General features: G+C 43.3%; 1 protein-coding gene across 2 annotated transcripts in view; it reads left to right on the top strand.

Annotated features, from left to right (window-relative positions):
* Positions 1-7,999: 7,999 nt before the first annotated feature.
* Positions 8,000-21,342, top strand: part of LOC121004237 (sodium- and chloride-dependent GABA transporter 2-like) — a 112,488-nt gene continuing 99,145 nt past the window's right edge. The window contains exon 1 of one of the 2 annotated variants that reach the window (XM_040436406.1): positions 8,000-8,171. The gene's annotated coding sequence lies outside the window, so the exon portion shown is untranslated. Of the gene's footprint in view, positions 8,229-21,342 lie in introns of both variants that reach the window. The other variant, XM_040436399.1, reaches the window with a different exon arrangement.

Raw genomic sequence — 21,342 nt, 5'->3', positions numbered from 1 at the left:
CAATGTTGTGGGAAGCGAGGAAAAAAAAAAAATCCATACAGGGTGGAATTGGAGAAAAAAAACTATTCGCCACAGTTTTACAGGTATTGCCCTTTATTCTCTGGGTCAGTACGATTACAGTGATCCCACATATGTATAGTTTTTTTTTGTGTTTTAATACTGAAAAAAAAACATACATATGTAAAGACATAAACACTTATGTCTTTTTTTTATTTTATTTTTTTATATAGTATGGGTGTTTTCGGATTGTAGCCCACTACAATATTCAGTAGTTTTATTTTAGCTTATACTGTAGTTCTATGGAACTATAGTATAAACTCAGTTTGCAGTTATCCTATGTTGGCCTGCCACCTGCAGGCCTCCATAGGAACTGCAGCTCTAATATTCTGGGTCTCTTCAGAGAGACTCAGTGCATTAAACTGAAGGACCGGCTTAGGCTACTTTCACACTAGCGTTCAGAGCGGGTCCGTCTGATGTCTGCTCAGACGGATCCGCTCCTATAATGCAGACGTTTGTATCCGTTCAGAACGGATCCGTCTGCATTATAGTTTAAAAAAAATTCTAAGTCTGAAAGTAGCCTGAACGGATCCGTCCAGACTTTACATTGAAAGTCAATGGGGGACGGATCCGTTTGAAGATTGAGCCATATGGTGTCGATCGCCACACAAGGGAGACGGTCCTCACATAGAAGTGTGTTGTTTTTCACTATTTTAGATGCAGTGATGCCAGCTTTGGCTTATTTAAAGATCCTGGCCTAAGGGTAAAGTGGTTCTTTAGGCTTACCCTAAATTCTGTGTGTCATCTGATTCTAACCTGTGGAAGAGAGGAAGTTTCAGCAGTACATACCCTTCCATTGCGCCACTGATCACCGCTCACCTGGTTGCATCTTTTTCCACTGAAGTCCCAACTGGATGTGCTTGTTTCTTCCTGTTGCTGCCTGTACATTATGCAGTTGAACATAAACACACAAAAGCACTTCTGGTCGGGACAAGAGCAGTCATATAATCACGAGAGAGGTTGCAGAATGGATAACGTAATGGATGGGTAAGTACTGCTGAAACTTTCTACTGATACACAGAATTTAGGTAAACGCCAGAGAATCGTTTTAAATTAAACCTCAGTTTGTGCCAATTTTGACACTATACTCAAAATATAAAACTGAAACCAATTAACGCAGCTCCACAAAGCTATACTGGCTGTAGAACAGAGCACCCAATTTTGATGGACACTTCTCCTATGCACTTATCTCTGCTGTCCAAGATAGAGATTGGGGGTGATGTCCTGTACAATTAGATTTTTATGCTGCCATGACAAATTTAACACTTTTTTAACAAGCCCAAATAAAACCTGAAGCATTAAATAAAATGCTCTCACCCATACATTTATGCAAGTAGATATTCTGAAAATGCCTCCCAGCACTGTTTTAAATATTTTAAAAGTTAAATGCATAAAAATTAATGTTTGTGGCTAAAAGTTTGACTCTACCAGATAAGAGTTTCAGACTGTGGATGCAGAAAAACTTTAGGATGCTGAAGGCAAGTATGGGGTAGTATATGTGTATGACAGTTACAGATTGTGATTGAGAAGATGATCATTAGCATGAGGAAAAGTTTTTGTATCCCTCCTTTGGAGACACTGAAGGCTGTTTGGGGTAGAGAAAACATGAAGAATAGTCCCTGTGTATCCCAGTAACAGGCTATGATTGGTAAGAGGGCGGTAACATGAAGAAAAGTCCCTGTATCTCCCAGTAACAGGCTATGATTGGTAAGAGAGTGATAACATGAAGAAAAGTTCCTACATCAAACCACAACTCCCCTCCTTTTTTCCCCACAGATTTAAAGGTCTGCGCATGCGTGGACCGGAAGAACTGATCCGTCAGTGCGGCAATTTTAATGCACTAATACATTCAAATGGAAATTTATGCCGGATCCGGAAATTTATTTTTTATGTGAATAGATACATGAGTTTATACTGACTGTCCTCATAATACTGTATATCTTTCCTGAAACTGTGCTCCAAACCCCCTGCACATAGTTATATGATACAATTCTGCCTGCCTGCAGCCGCCACCACTAGAGGGAGCTCACTGCATGTAGATTCATACAGATTTCAGTGAAGTCCATAATAAATGTATCTTCATGTTGGTATGCCAGGCCTTGTACTCCATATAAAGATACTGTCATGATCGAAATGCTGTCGGCCAAGCTCCTACTTCTGGAGAAATCAGTTGGAAAGTAAGAGGCCTTTATTCTTTCCCTGCACAGGAGCCTTATGCGGTCTATGCCTGGCGCTCAAATAGTGGTCACCTACATGTTCTTTTAATGGAATGAAAGAGACATGAATTTTCTTTGCAGAAAACAGTACAAAATATTACATGAAGTCATTCCAAAAAACAGAATTTTAGAAATGTTTGCAAATTTATTAAAAAGGGGAAAAAAAATTGCATGGACATTTAAGTATTCAGACCCATTGCTATGAGACTTGACATTTAACTCTGGGACTTTCCATTTCTCTTAATCATCTTTGAGATGTTTCTATACCCTGATTGTAGTACACCTGTGGGTAAATTCAGTTTAATGGACATCATTTAGAAAGATACACCCCTGTCTATATACGATCTCATAGCTGTTAATGCATATTAGAGCAAAACCCAAGCCATGAAGAGGAAAGTGCCTGTAGAGCTCAGAGACAGTTAAATATGGAGAAGGATAAAAAAAAATTCTGCTGAACTAAAAGTTTCCAAGAGCACAGTTGACTCCATAATTTATAAATGGAATATGTTTGGAACAGCCAGAGCTCTTTCTAAAGCTGGCAGCCCTACCAAATTAAGTAATCAGGGTAGAAGGGACTTGGTAAGAGAAGTGACCAAGAACCCCATGTCAATCTGGCTGAGCTCCAAAGATCTTGTGTGCAGATGGGATAATCATCCAGAAGGTCAACCATTACTGCAAAACTCCACCAATCTTGGCTTTGTGCCAGAAAGAAGCCTGCCTGGAGTTTTCACAAAAAGCACCTAATGGACTCAGACTGTGAGAAACGAGATTCTTTAGTCTGATTAAAATTAAATTTTATTTACCTGAAATTTTCAGTTCTCGTAGTCCCAAGGCAGCAAAGTCACGAATGGGTGAAAGCTCCCTAGGTACAACAAGATAGAGACAGGTTAATAAGCAGAAATGATCAATTAACAAGGACCCTATAAAGCCGAGCAAGAGGAAGGAGCCAGTGTATTTTTATAAAGCAATATTTAACTTATTAAAGGGAGGGAAAGTTCTGCTGCTCATGGAATACAGGAAATTATAATAGGCAAATACATTTTCATTTTCCTGGACGCCCTACGGCAGAGCAGTCACAAATGGGACTTACAAAGCAGTGTTCAAGTGAGTGGGACAGAAGACTCCATTCAAATATCCTATGGTAAGTATAGGCCTGTGCAGTGAGACTGCCTGTAATTTCCCATCCAGGGTGAAGATGCTGACCATGCAGCCTTGTTGCAAGTTTGTTACAGTGGTATATACCCTACTTCAGTCCAGGAGATGGCAGTGGAGCAGGTAAAGTGACTGAAACTAGTAGCCCTTCTCAATAGATCCCCTGATTGACCGCACTAGTGGCATTATTTGCTCTCTGACCCATTTTGGGTCCCTGATGCTAAAAGAAACATGTCTTCAGATTTTCTGAAAATACCTATCCTTTGGATATATATTAAAGCGGAGTTGTGCAAAAGTATATAATGATGACCTTTCCTGAGGATAGGTCATCAATATCTGATCGGCGGGGATCCGGCACCCCCGCCAATCAGGTGTTTGAGGAGGAGGAGGCGACACTCCACGCAAGTACCACCTCCTTTTCATTACACTGCGCATTGTCTCCCTTATAGTGGTGGTGTAGTGTAATTACAAGTATCCATTCCAGTGAATGGAGCAAGTACTTGTAATTACACTGCTTCCAAGACGAAGGGCACCTCCTCCTTTTCAAACAGCTGAGGGTTCCAGGTATTGGATCCCCACTGATCAAATATTAATGACCTATACTGAGGATTGGTCATCACTATGTTCTGTCTGCACAACCCCTTAAAGACAGTCCTTCTGATACTAAGGTAGTACCATTCTTCCTTCTCCTGACCTTTTGGATCCCTGAGATAAGGTACCTTGTATGACTAATTCTGTAGTTCACTAATACGGCTTGTAGAGGAGGTGACAACTATCTGAGAGAAGAATCCTCCAATGTTTTACTTTCAAAGGTTATTTATTGAGCATTTGAGACAATACAGCAAATGATGTCGCATTGGAATCCACAAGGAGTATAATAAAAAACAATACTCAAAGGAAAAACAAAATCATTGGATAATATACCAATAATAGTACAAAAATAAGTACTTACAGAAACATCAGGGTTCTCCAAGGTTTTAAACAGATGTTTAGTCAGTGCAGCTAAAGACACACAAAAAGGTGCAGGTAATGAAAGCTGGTCTGAGATTCTTTAAGGTTCTGAAGAAAAAACCTGATGTTTTTTGATGATGGTGAATTGCATTATGAGTGATTTTTTATTTTTTGTTCCCTAATACATTCTACAAAAATATTCACTAACATACAGTAGTGTTAATAGTGTTAACATCAGTGGAAGTCCTAGGCCATGCAACTTCATCATGGGAGAATTGCAATGACTTCTGTCTGCTTCTCCAGACTCTTCCTGAGCACTCTTAGCAGTAATGGAAGTTATGTTGAGTCTCCATTTCTCTAGATAAAGCTCCTTGCAGCCTATTTAATATAAACTGTTTAGTAAATTATTTTGACTCAACAAGCATTTGGTGATTGCAAGGGTTAGGTTGTAAGCTAAGGCTAGCCTGACAACCCTGGATCTTTCAGGTTGGATGACAACCTCTTATGCCACATTTTGTGGACCCACAATCTGTTACCATGCGCACCCGAGTCATCCGAAACGAGGACCTTTCTGAGTTTGGGGGATCAGGAATTTGCCAGGTAGTGGATTCTTAGGTTTTAACTACCTCTTTAGCCCTTGGTGAGTTGAAGGATACATCCAAAATGTTCTTATTTATGCTCTTGTTACATCTGTTCCAAAGAGTGTATATTGTCTTGGGGAAAGTAGACATGAGATATGGCCCCTAGTATAACCTCTATCAGTCAACACTTTCATGACTTTTATGGACTTTTATTAAGAGGTGACTCGTCCACATGCTTGTGTTTCTCCTCTCTGAAGACAACTTTTATTGTTTGCTGATAGCAGTTTATTATAAAACTATGTACACTGCTCAAAAAAATAAAGGGAACACAAAAATAACACATCCTAGATCTGAGTTAATTAAAAATTCTTCTGAAATACTTTGTTCTTTACATAGTTGAATGTGCTGACAGCAAAATCACACAAAAATAAAAAAATGGAAATCAAATTTTTAACCCATGGAGGTCTGGATTTGGAGTCACACTCAAAATTAAAGTGGAAAAACACACTACAGGCTGATCCAACTTTGATGTAATGTCCTTAAAACAAGTCAAAATGAGGCTCAGTAGTGTGTGTGGCTTCCACGTGCCTGTATGACCTCCCTACAACGCCTGTGCATGCTCCTGATGAGGTGGCGGATGGTCTCCTGAGGGATCTCCTCCCAGACCTGGACTAAAGCATCTGCCAACTCCTGGACAGTCTGTGGTGCAACGTGACGTTGGTGGATAGAGTGAGACATGATGTCCCAGATGTGCTCAATTGGATTCAGGTCTGGGGAACGGGCGGGCCAGTTCATAGCATCAATGCCTTCGTCTTGCAGGAACTACTGACACACTCCAGCCACATGAGGTCTAGCATTGTCTTGCATTAGGAGGAACCCAGGGCCAACCGCACCAGCATATGGTCTCACAAGGGGTCTGAGGATCTCATCTCAGTACCTAATGGCAGTCAGGCTACCTCTGGCGAGCACATGGAGGGCTGTGCGGCCCTCCAAAGAAATGCCACCCCACACCATTACTGACCCAATGCCAAACCGGTCATGCTGGAGGATGTTGCAGGCAGCAGAACGTTCTCCACGGCGTCTCCAGACTCTGTCACATCTTCTCAGTGTGAACCTGCTTTCATCTGTGAAGAGCACAGGGCGCCAGTGGCGAATTTGCCAATCTTGGTGTTCTCTGGCAAATGCCAAACGTCCTGCACGGTGTTGGGCTGTAAGCACAACCCCCACCTGTGGACGTCGGGCCCTCATATCACCCTCATGGAGTCTGTTTCTGACCGTTTGAGCAGACACATGCACATTTGTGGCCTGCTGGAGGTCCTTTTGCAGGGCTCTGGCAGTGCTCCTCCTGTTCCTCCTTGCACAAAGGCGGAGGTAGAGGTCCTGCTGCAGGGTTGTTGCGCCCCTACGGCCTCCTCCACATCTCGTGATGTACTGGCCTGTCTCCTGGTAGCGCCTCCATGCTCTGGACACTACGCTGACAGACACAGCAAACATTCTTGCCACAGCTCGCATTGATGTGCCATCCTGGATAAGCTGCACTACCTGAGCCACTTGTGTGGGTTGTAGACTCCGTCTCATGCTACCACTAGAGTGAAAGCACCGCCAGCATTCAAAAGTGACCAAAACATCAGCCAGGAAGCATAGGAACTGAGAAGTGGTCTGTGGGTACCACTCCTTTATTGGGGGTGTCTTGCTAATTGCCTATAATTTCCACCTGTTGTCTATACCATTTGCACAACAGCATGTGAAATTGATTGTCACTCAGTGTTGCTTCCTAAGTGGACAGTTTGATTTCACAGAAGTGTGATTGACTTGGCGTTACATTGTGTTGTTTAAGTGTTCCCTTTATTTTTTTGAGCAGTGTATTTCAGCTCCTGAGTTGGGGATAGCTGTGACTCCTTGTAATTGATCAGGGAGCCATTATCTTGTAACGCTGCATCGTTGTGTGCAGATCCATCAGGAGCTGTTTGGAGGATGCCTTTACCTGCCAATCGTCTATGGGATGTCAGCCATACCTTTCACCCTTAGGGAGCCTGTCAGAAACATTGCACTCTTGGCAACACCCTGGGAGCAGAAAAAATCCTGAAAGGCAGAAAAGTGAATTGCAGATGAAGCATGTGTTGGAAAAATTATGTTATAAGGATTTAAAAGCTTGTGTGCAGGGGCTGAGGTTTGCAAATAAAGAAAGTTCTCTGACGCTTCCTCAGCGACCCCAAGAAAGGAACTTTTTTTTGTGGGATGGTAACCAATGCTTTTTGCTTATATGGTAATAACTGGCTGATTAAGGAGATGCCAGCTAGCATCCTGCCTATATGACTTCACTTTGACACCATCATCTGTGTTTGTCTCCTTATTGGCAAGCAAATAAACAAGTTCCTGCTTAAAGGGATTCTGTCACCTCGTATAACACAAATTCAGATTTTAAACCAGTCATGCTCCACAGCTTACCTTGAATCGGCTGTGCTGTTTTTTATTGTAATCCGTCCAGCAGTTTTGCAGAAAAACGACTTTTATAAAACCCTGAAGGTGCCCAGAGGGGCGTTATGTTCCCCTTTTGTGTGCCCAGTAACGCCCCTCTTACAGTGCCCAAAACGCCTTCCTCCAGAATCCCTAACCGCCCACAGCGTTTCATCCCTCTCCTCCCCCTCCCTGACGTCCGAGCATCGGACGTCACTGGGCTCGGCGCATGCCCAGTGACGACGATGAAGCTCCTGCCCTCAGTCTCCAGCAAATCGCACTGGTGCAGCCCTCAGTGGGTACTGCGTCTGCGCGAGACTTCGCTCGGCCGTCAGGGAGGGGGAGGAGAGGGATGAGACGCTGTGGGTGGTTACGGATTCTGGAGGAAGGCGTTTTGGGCACACAAAGGGGAACATAACACCATTCTGGGCACCTTCAGGGTTTTATAAACGTCGTTTTTCTGCAAAACTGCTTGACGGATTACAATAAAAAACAGCACAGCCGATTCAAGGTAAGCTGTGGAGCATGACTGGTTTAAAATCTGAATTTGTGTTATACGAGGTGACAGAATCCCTTTAAAAATCAAAATGACTTGGTAAAAGAAAAACTTCCCTAACAACTTCGAGCCATAAGCCAACATCCTCTGTCTTCAGACGTGGGCTGGAAACTGCACGGGGATATCTCGGACTTTTAGAGTGAAAAGACCTCCAGCTGAATTGCCATTAAACAGAGGCCAGTCCACCTGGCCTGAAATGAGGTGATGGATTTGTAGATATAGTCATTGGAAAATGGGATGGGTTTCATCTGAATTGAGGTAAAATATCAAGAATATTGAAGAAGTTGTATAAGGTTATTGAATATTGTATACAGAGTCGGGGAATAAATATCCAGGGTACAGCGCGCATTACAATCCCGAGAGAGTAATGTTTTATCGAGCAGCCTTGGCTCATTCCAAAACCACAGTGCAGCTAGCACAGTTACTCATGAACTGACCCCAGTTCATCCCACCCAGGCCCCAAAATATCTGTTCTTTGTAAACATATGAGGATCTCTGAGTGACTTTCTGTACTGTGTGTGAATGTATGAGGATTAAATATATAAAATCTTTAGTGTGTAAGAGATCCCAGTAGGTGTGGTTTTCTGTCATGTGGACAGAAGACATAGGGGCACATTTATTAAGACCAGCGTTTTAGACGCCCGTCTTAATAAAGCCCTTTGCTGGCGGTGGATCCGCTGGAGTTATGAAGAGGCGCCGGCCTCTACATAACTTCAGCGGATCCTCTGCCAGTTTTAGGCTACTTTCACACTCATGTTTTGGGCGAATCTGTCATGTGTCTGCAAAAACTGATCCGTTACAATAATACAATCGCATGCATCCGTCATGAACGGATCAGTTTGTATTATCTGTAACATAGCCAAGACGGATCCGTCATGAACTCCATTGAAAGTCAATGGGAGACGGATCAGTTTTCTATTGTGTTTGGCTCAGTTTCATCAGACTGACACCAAAACGCTGCAAGCAGTGTTTTGGTGTCCGCCTCCAAAGCGGTATGGAGACTGATCGGAGGCAAACGGATGCATTCTGAGCGGATGCTTTTCCATTCAGAATGCATTAGGGCAAAACTGATCCATTTTGGACCGCTTGTGAGAGCCCATGACTGATCTCACAAACGGAAACCAAAACGCCAGTGTGAAAGTAGCCTTAAATGTAAGACTGCTTCCTTGCTGTCTTATATTTAGACCTTTTTCTACGCCTGTTATGGTAAATGAGACGAGCCCACCGGCCTGTCCCCTTGCCTGCCACACCTACAATTTTAGACCTAGCGTGAGCGTATTTCAGATTGATACATGACCCCCAAAGTCCGTGAGGCAAGAAAAGGGGAAAACACACAAACGGTACATGTCCCCAGGAACTATACTCTCCCTGGTGTCTGTGAATTTCATCTCAAGTGAATTGATATCCACTGTCCTGAAGGTTTTGTCTCAGTGTTGAGAATGTAGAGAGAGACCTAAGTAAAGCCTCATGCACATGTCTGTGGAACATGGACCGTGAGATACCACCCTGGATTCCTGCTGAGTGCAGGAACACATGGCGTCATTGGTTGCTATGACGCCGTGCGCTTCGTGGCGCCACTGATGTACAGTAATACACTCGTTTAGATCATACGAGTGTATTACTGTAGTGCAGCGGCGGCACGAAGCGCACGGTGTCATAGCAACCAATGACGCCCTGCACTCAGCAGGAATCCAGGCCGGTATCTCACGGTCCATGTTCCACGGACATGTGCATGAGGCTTAACTCCTAAACGCAGGCTATTTCACTGATGAGAAGCCACTGAGAGGCGAGAAATGAAATTTATCCTGGTATGTGGGAAGCAGCCAGGAGCCAATGTGTGGTAGGGGTGAGGCTGATGCGGAATACAGAGAACCGCAATTCTGGGAATAGTGGTACCCTGCCCATAGAGCTAGTCTTGCAAAGAGAGAAACGATGCAATAAAAGAAGGTGAATATATGTTAAAACCAGCTGGTGTGTCGACAGGTGGCTGTTTGGATGTGTAATAGTGGAAAACTCTTATGTAACAGAATGGTGGAATAATCATGACATTTTTGATGGAGCAAAGTTATGGTTGGTGCGACTATGAGATATGTGTGACATTGTAAGGAGATGTGTGTATGCGTACTGTGGATTAATAACAAGACATATAAACATAAAGAATGATGAAATGTGTGAATTGGGCCCTTCGTATTGTCTTATCTGTTTGTGGTGTTATGTATAACGTTAAGTTACTTCCTTATTAATTTGTGAAAGGTAGCAAAGTATCCAAAGATAAGCTGCAGTCCTAGTGTAGTCCATGGCCACATTTCTAGGCCAGTGTATATTTCCAGGTTTGAATTCCATTCAGCAAACCTCTCTCCCTAGAAATGCATGGTGAGTGAGGCAATTTTTAGGAAGAGTAGGGTATTGTGGAGAGTGGATACCTGGTGTATCCTCCTTCTTAACCACCTCAGCTCCCCTAGCTTAAAGGGAACCTGTCACCAGTTTTATGGTGTCCTAACTAAGGGCAACATAAATAAGTGATTGATTCTCTTAGCACAATGCTGGGTCACTTTCTTTAATTGACCCAGTCAATCTGCCAACATCTTGTATTGAAAAGCTCCAGCTGATAATGATGAGTCATGAATATTCATGAGCTCCTGACTCTCCCCCCGCCCACCTGCTGCTGAGTGACAGTTTGTTTCCATATGAACCAGCAGCAGGTGGGCAGGGGAGTGGCTATAGCTCTGAATTAAATATACTCTGGACTCAATGACATCACGCCGGATTCCAATCAGCTCATTAGCATGTGGCATCTTTGTGTGTATATTATGAGGTAACCATCTGTCACACCAGTAAGTGAATACATCTAAGGCACTTTTTAGTAGTTAATGATTGTATATAATTAGTTAGATTATAATCAAATATCCACATGACAGGTTCCCTTTAAACCCCCTTAATGACCAGACCACTTTTTACACTTCTGCACTACACTATTTTCACGGTTTATTGCTCGGTCATACAACTTACCACCCAAATGAATTTTACCTCCTTTTCTTCTCACTAATAGAGCTTTCATTTGGTGGTATTTCATTGCTGCTGACATTTTAACTTTTTTTGTTATTAATCGAAATTGACTGAAATTTTAGCAAAAAAATTTAAATTTTCACTTTCTGTTGTAAAATTTTTCAAACAAAACTACATTTCTGTATAAATTTTCTCTAAATTTATTGTTCTACATGTCTTTGATAAAAAAAATGCAATAAGTGTATATTTATTGGTTTGCGCAAAAGTTATAGCGTTTACAAACTATGGTACAAAAAAGTGAATTTCCGCATTTTGAAGCAGCTCTGACTTTCTGAGGACCTGTCATGTTTCCTGAGGTTCTACAATGCCCAGACAGTAGAAACACCCCACAAATGACCCCATTTCGGAAAGTAGACACCCTAAGGTATTCGCTGATGGGCATAGTGAGTTCATGGAAGTTTTTATTTTTTGTCACAAGTTTGCGGAAAATGATTTTTTTTTTATTTTTTTTTTCTTACAAAGTCTCATATTCCACTAAACTTGTGACAAAAAATAAAATTTTACATGAACTCACCATACCCCTCACTGAATACCTTGGGGTGTCTTCTTTCCAAAATGGGGTCACTTGTGGGATATTTATACTGCCCTGGCATTTTAGGGGACCTAAAGCGTGAGAAGTAGTTTGGAATCCAAATGCGTAAAAAATGCCCTGTGAAATCGTAAAGATACTCTTTGGAATTTGGGCCCCTTTGCGCACCTAGGCTGCAAAAAAGTGTCACACGTGGTATCGCCGTACTCAGGAGAAGTAGGGCAATGTGTTTTGGGGTGTCTTTTTACATATACCCATGCTGGGTGAGATAAATATCTCTGTAAAAGACAACTTTTCCCATTTTTTTTATACAAAGTTATTTTACAGAGATATTTCTCTCACCCAGCATGGGTATATGTAAAAAGACACCCCAAAACACATTGCCCTACTTCTCCTGAGTACGGCGATACCACATGTGTGACACTTTTTTGCAGCCTAGGTGCACAAAGGGGCCCAAATTCCAATGAGAATCTTTACGATTTCACAGGGCATGTTTTACGCATTTAGATTCCAAACTACTTCTCACGCTTTAGGTCCCCTAAAATGCCAGGGCAGTAGAAATACCCCACAAGTGACCCCATTTTGGAAAGAAGACACCCCAAGGTATTCCGTGAGGGGCATGGCGAGTTCCTAGAATATTTTTTTTTTTTCGCCACAAGTTAACTCATATTCCAGTAACTTGTGACAAAAAATAAAATTTTACATGAACTCGCCATGCCCCTCACGAAATACCTTGGGGTGTCTTCTTTCCAAAATGGGGTCACATGGGTATTTATACTGCTCTGGCATTTTAGGGGCCCTAAAGCGTGAGAAGAAGTCTGGAATATAAATGTGTAAAAATTTTTACGCATTTGGATTCCGTGAGGGGTATGGTGAGTTCATGTGAGATTTTATTTTTTGTCACAAGTTAGTGGAATATGAGACTTTGTAAGAAAAAAAATAAAAATAAAATCAATTTCCGCAAAAAAAAAAATCTTCTATGAACTCGCCATGCCCCTCAAAAGTGATCTTTATAGCGCCGCAGCGATTTTACGGTGTTTTTGCAGTGATCAGAAAAAAAAAAAATTCTGTCACTGCGGTGGGGCGGACTGAACGCAAGTGTGCGCACAAGATCAGGCCTGATCGGGTGAACACTGCGTTTTTTTGTAGAGCCTATAGAACATGTCCTATTCTTGTCTGCAATTGCGGACAAGAAAAGGCATTTTCTATATAGTTCTGGCAATGTGCGGATCCGCAAAATGCGGAAAGCACATAGCCGGTGTCCGTGTTTTGCGGATCCGCAAAACACATACGGACGTCTGAATGGAGCCTTACAGAGGGGTGATCAGGGAGTCTGTATGGGGTGATTACCCCCCCCCCTGTCATTGATCACCCCCCTGTAAGGCTCCATTCAGACGTCCCTATGTGTTTTGCGGATCCGCAAAACACATACGGATGTCTGAATGGAGCCTTACAGGGGGGTGATCAGGGAGTCTAATATGGGGTGATCAGGGGTTAATAAGTGACAGGGGAAGGGGGGGGGTGTAGTGTAGTGTAGTGTGGTGTTTTGGTGCTACTTACAGAGCTGCCTGTGTCCTCTGGTGGTCGATCCAAGCAAAAGGGACCACCAGAGGACCAGGTAGCAGGTATATTAGACGCTGTTAACAAAACAGTGTCTAATATACCTTTTTGGGGTTAAAAAAATCGCATCTACAGCCTGCCAGCGAATGATCGCCGCTGGCAGGCTGTAGATCTACTCGTTTACCTCCCGATCCTGTGAACGCGCGTCTCGCGAGATGACGCGCCAATGAGGAATAACCCGGCCGCCCGCAGGACGCATCCCTGCGTTAGGCGGTCGGGAGGTGGTTAAAAGACTGTTTACAACAAATAAGCAGCTTCATAACTAAACACATGATTGATAATTGCACTAGTAGACTCACCCTTACTCTAGACTATGCCAGACATGCTGAACTAAAATAAAAAAAAATAAAAAAGGAAAAACCTGAGGTTTAAGAATAGACAGAAAAGAAATACAACTTTTTGAAATTCAGGGGCACCTAGAACAGTAATCCACCCAGCTGAGGCACCTACAATTAAACCCTCATCAGTAACAGAGGCCTTGGAAAAAAAAGCAACTGAAAAAGTAGATCATCACAATCCCTATAGCTGACATACCACAGGGCATGACAAAAGATATGAGAGGTTCTTCAGGGAAAAACAAGTCAAACTCCTCATAGGACAAATGCATTAGGTTATGCTGTAGTAACACAAGAAAAAGTACTTGTAGTTTACAGGGCCGTCTTTAATATTGATTGGACCCTGGGCAAAAATTTACTTGGGCCCCCTGGATCCCCCCCCCCCCCCCCCCCCGGACTTTGGTGTACTTGCTATGTCGCATCCAGAGCCTCCAGGTGACGTCTCCTCTCTGTCATCATCTTCTCTGTAGATCTTCTCTCTCATCATCTTCTCCACTCGGTCTGGACAACTTCTCTCAGCCACCTCGTCTCTGCAGAGTGTGACACACAGACATCTTAGCTTCCTCACATTCTATCATTATCCCCCCAACTGGAGTCCCCACAGTGTTATCCTGCTGCTTGCTGTGCCTCCCCCCCCCCCACCCCCCAGGGGTGTACCTATAGGGGGCGCAGAGGTAGCAGTCGCTACCGGGCCCAGGAGCATGACGGGGCCCAAAGACACTTGTGCCGCATAAGAAGACACACAAAGCACTGAGGGAAAGGGGGCCCAAGCTGAACTCTTGCACCGGAGCCCATGAGCCTTTAGTTACACCCCTGCCCCCCCCCCCCCCCCCCCCAATACCACCAAATACTATCCTGAAGAAACATTACTGCCCCCCATAGTAATAGTGCTCCTCATAGTCCCACCAATAGTAATTCCCTTCTAGAATGCCCTCATTAGTAACACTGCCCCAACCGTGATAATGCTCAACAATACCCCCATTATTAGAAGAGCCCTCCCATATTAATAATACCCTCACAGAGTCCTCAGTAGAAATAAGGCCCCCTATTGTTCCCCGAGTGGTAATAAAGCTCTCTACAGACTCCTCAGTAGAAAAAAGGCGGATCTATAACACCCTCCTATAGAGCCCCCAGTAGTAATAAGACCGCCTATAATGTCCCCTGGATCTGCAGTGCCCCCTGCAGTTATAATCCTCCCTCCACCATACAGTCTGTAAGGCAATCTGGACTCTCTGCCTATATGGTGTCCCTGACACCAGACTTTTCGGCGGCAAGCTTGAATTAAGTCTTATCTGGTACCAGGAGAATGTATCAGATTGAACACTAAAACACGTCTCTTGTTCCAATCCACTCTGTTAATTCATTGCTTGCAAACACTTAATATAGGGGAGGATTGACCTCCCATTACATCCAATCATATGTGAGCATTTGTCTTAACCTATGGCATGAATACACATGAGCTCTGCATTTAGGCCTCTTTCACACTTGCGTTGTCCGGATCCGACGTGTACTCCACTTGCCGGAATTACACGCCGGATCCGGAAAAACGCAAGTGTACTGAAAGCATTTGAAGACGGATCCGTCTTCAAAATGCTTTCAGTGTTACTATGGCAGCCAGGACGCTATTAAAGTCCTGGTTGCCATAGTAGGAGCGGGGGAGCGGTATACTTACAGTCCGCGCGGCTCCCGGGGCGCTCCAGAATGACGTCAGAGCGCCCCATGCGCATGGATGACGTGCCATGCGATCACGTGATCCCTGCGCTTGGGGCGCCCTGACGTCACTCTGGAGCGCCCGGGGAGCCGCACGGACGGTAAGTATGCTGCTCCCCCGCTACACTTTACCATGGCTGCCAGGACTTTAGCGTCCCGGCAGCCATGGTAACCTTTGAGAAAAAGCTAAACGTCGGATCCGGCAATGCGCCGAAACGACGTTTAGCTTAAGGCCGGATCCGGATCAATGCCTTTCAATGGGCATTAATTCCGGATCCGGCCTTGCGGCAAGTCTTCAGGATTTTTGGCCGGAGCAAAAAGCGCAGCATGCTGCGGTATTTTCTCCTGCCAAAAAACGTTCCGTTCCGGAACTGAAGACATCCTGATGCATCCTGAACGGGTTTCTCTCCATTCAGAATGCATTAGGATAAAACTGATCAGGATTCTTCCGGCATAGAGCCCCGACGACGGAACTCTATGCCGGAAGAAAAGAACGCAGGTGTGAAAGAGCCCTTACAGAATAGATGACTCATAGTAACAACAGTTAATCATTCAGGTATAAACACGTGGGCTAGTATGCTTTTAATGAGAATGACCTTGTAAAGTAAGGCTGTTTAAACAAAGGCATGTATGCCTCTTCTAAACTGGTCTCAAATTCTACAGAGGGGGGAAGGGAGAAGGGGGATCTTGGAACAGTGCACTGGCCAGATGTAATCGTAATACACGTTGCTGAAAAAGACCAAATGGAGTTACCCCATCAATCCCCTCTTTAGAACCTTATATATATATATATATATACCTTATACTATATGGTTCTTTCTCTGCTCTTCCTTTGTTTGCTTGTAAGCCTTTAGGTATTCCATATACCCTTCAGGAGTATAATCCTCAGGCTTTGTTGAGGTTGGGTTTACCTCTTCTACCTCTACCGGAGTATAGAGGAATGTTGAGTGTACCCCTCTTTCGGCCACATTTTTACATATGGCAAGAAGGGAGGGCACACACTGTAGACAACAGCAGAGACACACTATTGCAGCGACCACGGCGAGTGCCACTCCTAAAACATACCTTATTTGACCAAAGTCAGGTATCCAGCCAAAAAGCCAGTCCCACCAACCTTGGTCAACATCTTGTTTTATGTGTTTAATCATTTCTACTATTTGGCCTATTTTATCTTTTATTCCACGGGAGTGGTCTGATAAATTGAAACAACACATCCCTGCGAACGCTGAGCATCCTATACCATTTTGAAGCAATAAATAGTCAATAGTTGCCCTATTCTGCAAGATAGCCTTTTTATATGATTGTATATCGGGCAGCATATCTTGCAGAATTGCACTAGTGACATTTATTTGTTTTACCATAAAACAGGCAAGTTTTGATATTGTCCTGTGGTTATATATGGCCAACCCTGGTACCCCTATCAAAGACATCCCTAAACTCATGTATTCTGATCTAGAGAGGAGATTCACATTATAGTCACAATTTTCTGGTAGCTGTAGGGAAGTGTCTCTCGTGTGTCGTGTCTGCATTGCTGGGAATAGTGGTATCATTGCTAATGTCAACCTAGCTATTGTACAGGGCCCCTCTGTAATATTGGCCGGTATGTACGTGTAACTAGTATTTCCACAGGCCAATACCCATCCTGTTGGTAGAGGTACATGTTTTTCTAGGGATGGTACTGTTTTAGTAATATTACATTGCATATTCTTTCCTGATACTATCTTTTTACAACTATCTAGATCTCTATCGCAAATATTTGGCTTAGTCTTGTTCTGCATTTTTGCTTGTATGCAGGGAGGCAATAGTTTCTCATCACAGGTGAAATTATAACATATTTCTGCTGCTGTAACAAGACCTGTAATTATTTCTATCATGTTACTTTGCAGAGTCTCATATGTAGGACATAACAAGCATGATAAGGATTTACATATCCATATTTAACATCATGATCCTCCAAATCTGTGTCATTCCATTGGGAACGTAGGAGCCCCGTCCATACATCTACTGGGGTGGGGACTACTACCAGACATGTCTCCAAAATGTTAGATGCAGATAAAGTGGTTCGGAGACAGAAATCTGTTAAGTTCAGAGTTTTGGCCAGGTACAGCCATAAGTTCTCCTTTGTCTTCCCCTCTGCATTCCGTTTTCAGGTATGTCTGTCTGTTCCACAGCCGTGGGACAGTAAGTAGGAGATACAAAATTGCAATTATTAGGGCACTGCATCTCAGCCATCTCGAGGAATTTCCCGACTGCGTCATCTTGTTGGGGGTCAAGGCTGTCTGCCTCCGTTAGTACCCCTTCTGTATCTTCTTTGAGGTCAAGGCTGTCTGCCTCCGTGCCTGCCTCCTCTCTTTCTCTCACAAGCTTCACTCGGGTGGCGTGGATCCAAATTGGAGATTGTTCAGTCAGCACAGCTGTTCTGGTTACTACAACCACGGTCGTAGGTGGGATCACCTTGAGCTCTTCCTTTCTTCAGTGTTTCGACCACCACCTCATCCCCCACCCTGTATGGGTGGGTGGGTGGGTTCATGTGGAAGAGAGGGAGACTTACAAGAAACTTTTTTTTTCTCAGTTTTGTTAAGTACCTGTATCAATTTGGTGACATAGTCTTCTCTTATTAAATCAAGGTCTCCTTCCTACACTATTATTGGGCCCAGGGGGTGGGGAAAGTCCTCCCCATGAGTATCTCAATGCTGTTTATGTCCTACTCCGTGGAAATGTGCTATAAAGATGGAAGCACTGTGTTGGGGAATGCATAGGTGGATAACACCAGTCTTACTGTTCATGTTCAGTGGCATACCACTGAAGATCAGTAAGCATTTGCAACATCTCAGGGGTTGGAGGTGCCAGACATGGCATCTCCCAATGGTTACACAAACCTGTGGGGTTGCATTTGGCCACCTTATCTGCCAGCGCATTGCCCTGTGAGACATGATCCTTACCATCTGCTGCCGTGAATCCTCTCCTCTGCCAAATCATACCATGGTCCCACACTACCCCATGTGTGTACCTACTCTCAGTATAAATGGTGACAGGTCTATCAGTATGTACAATACATGCCCTAGTGAGTGCAATGAGCTCAGCTGCCTGCTGTGTTCAGTGTGGATGTCCTTGAGTAGGCCCACAACATCATGAGTGGTGTGCAAAATGGTGTAATGTCACATTATGAAAGGAGTTGCCAACTCTACCATCATAGCACAGGCTGCAAGAGAACACAGACATGCCGGCATCCCTTGAACAGGGGTGGGCATTACCTTTGAGAAAAAATACACAAGAACGCAACTTGCCTCCGTTTTCTTGTATCAGTACACCCGCCATGGTTTTACAATTTTGGCGTGCAAACATGTGGAAGGGCATATTATAGTCAGGGAGGCCCAGCCCTGGACTCGACATGAGTAAACATTTCAGATAATCAAATGCATTGTACATTTTCAGAAGACCATTTAATCAAATCTGGATTTTCGTCCAGAGCGGCTTGTCTCAAAACATTGTCATAATAGGAGCAATCAGGAATCCATTGTCTACAGTAGTTTATCATCCCAAGGAAGGATAACATTTCTTTCTTGGTGTGCAGGGTGACCAGACCCGCAATAGACTGGACTCTTTTTGCGCTGATTCTCCTTTCACCTTTTGTGAGGACAAAGCCCAAGTATTCAACCTGCATTTTACACCATTGCATTTTCTTAAGTGCCACTTTGTGACCACATCCTGACAACCATTTTAACAGTGATAAACCATCCTGAATGCTGGCCTCCGCTGACATGCTACACAGTAACAAATCATGGACATATTGCAGCAGCACAGAACCTTGGGGGGGGGGGGTACCATGGTTTTAACGTGGCTTGGAGGACTATGCTGTACACTACAGGTGAATCAGCATATCCCTGGGGCATTTCTGCACCAGGTCAGTTGACGTCTGTCAAAGGAAAAAGCAAAAAGTAGTCTGGTTATCTTATCAACTGGGATAGAAAAGAATGCATTTTTCAGATCTATCACACTGAACCAAACAGCGTCTGCTGGAATGGCAGATAATAATGATGTTGTTGATGACCCTTAAATCCTGTACAAAGCGGGTAATACCATCTGCCTTTGTCACTGGATTCACAGGCGTGCTGTAGGGTGAAATCACCTCTTCCAGGATTCCCTTTTGTAGGAATTCTCCTATCATTGGTCTAAGTCCATCAAGTTTCTCTTTTGACAGCGGGTATTGTTTCTGATATACTGAGATGACACCTGGATTCACAGTAGCTTTGTAAGGTGTGCAATCTATGAATCCTGTGTCATATTCATTTGAAGACCATAATGCAGGGTTAATGTTGTTAAGTTCTGGGTGATCCTGTATGTTTGCAAGAATCAGTGGCACTGGTGTAGAGATTGGAATGAGACCTGAGTGTACTCTTATGTCCTGATTCTTTGCTGATACCTGCAAGTCAAGCTTAATGAACAAATCTCTCCCTAACAGGCTGACTGGGCAATCTAGTATAATGCTAAATACATGATCTGTGATGTATTCGCTGTCCATGGTCTCGAGTGGTAGTGAGTCAGTTTTGAAAGGTTTTGTCAATACCCCATTAATTCACATAGAAGGCTTAGATTCTCTTTCCTCCCACTCTTTAGTCATCTAAGTCCACCCCTTTTAGTCGGACTCTGTGGTCCTCCTTCTGTCTGTCATTAGTGTCCCAGCTGCCCATGAGGACAGAGCTCTGATGTTAAGCACAACACTTAACATGTAACACATAACTCCAAACATTGAAACAAACAGATCTGACAAAACAGACATGAACACACAAAGGGCCCATAAAAACTTTTCATTGACTTCAATAAAAAAAATGTACAGCTTGATCAATGCTGTTGGCACCAATAAAAACCAAAAACTTCCAAAAAAATAAAATCTAATTCTCAATGCACATATTATATGAAAACAAATACCGTATTCCATACGCATTCACATTTTCATGTACTCATTTTCACAAACCGCTCATAACCTCGCCCTCATACATAAAAACTGAATTGCACACACAGCTCTGCTAAAAACATCTCTCAGTCTTCTTACATTTTCAACTCCACTACAACTCGGAGCCACACCCATTCACATTCCACTGAATCATGTATCTTCCAACCCAGTCAAACAATTTCTTTGTTACATTCCAAAACTTGTAGCACAGACAAACACAGCTTTCCTGGAAACAGATATCCACACCACACCCAGAATTGCTAATGGTCTGTCACTGTTTGTGCTGCTTTTTCCAATATCTTCTGGTCTTCACTCTGTGATTAATCAACTCTTATAAGAAGACAATATACATGTTATAATCATACAGTAATTTTGTGAAACCCATATCATCTTATATACCATGTGGTCTTAGTTTAGTGTTGCACACATCGTCACTTACTCTATATAATTCCCTGCCCCTTCTTCCCTGTGTCACTGCGTTTCTCTTATCTCAGGAATATTCCTCAACTCTTACAGATACTGCACCAGACAATACTGTGTTTTCTCGCACTAGGTACAATACTTATCCATTAACTGACCAGGCTATGGGTCTTCCCTATTTCCTTATTTAAACACACACATATCATTAGGGTAACAAACCTTAACCAGTTCATTTCTGAACATTTAACACAAGCCCTTTCTGATTGCAGACACTGGGGCACTTTTTTCCTTGCCATCAATTAACTTCCGGACACTGCTCTGTTTTCTCACTCACCAGAGCCCCCCTTCACCATCACAGGAGTTCTGATGTACACAGTCTGTAAACTCTAACTTCACAGATTCTTACAGATTTTCATCCCTGTTGCCAGCCGGGCATAACATTCTGTTTCACATTTTAACTGTCAATTCTCACATCCTGCCAAATTGTCTACCCATGGGTTAACTAGGAAGTAATTTGTGGGACTAGACCGTGCAACATAAAGTTTACATGTTGGCAGTGATGGAAACAGAATGATTTCACAGTGGGATGTGACCGTACACTTACCACCCGGTCAACATCTCACACAGACAGATAATCTTATCACTTCTAAAATACTTATACTATATATACACTATATTTATATCTAGTGATATAGACTCCCAGAGTCTCTTATAATCATCTTTCTCAGCTCCCTGAGC

The sequence above is a fragment of the Bufo bufo genome, chromosome 1 (genome assembly GCF_905171765.1).
Source record: "Bufo bufo chromosome 1, aBufBuf1.1, whole genome shotgun sequence".
NCBI lineage: Eukaryota > Metazoa > Chordata > Amphibia > Anura > Bufonidae > Bufo > Bufo bufo.
The sequence above is the reverse complement of the archived record's forward strand: the minus strand, read 5'-3'. Positions and strand labels throughout refer to the sequence as shown.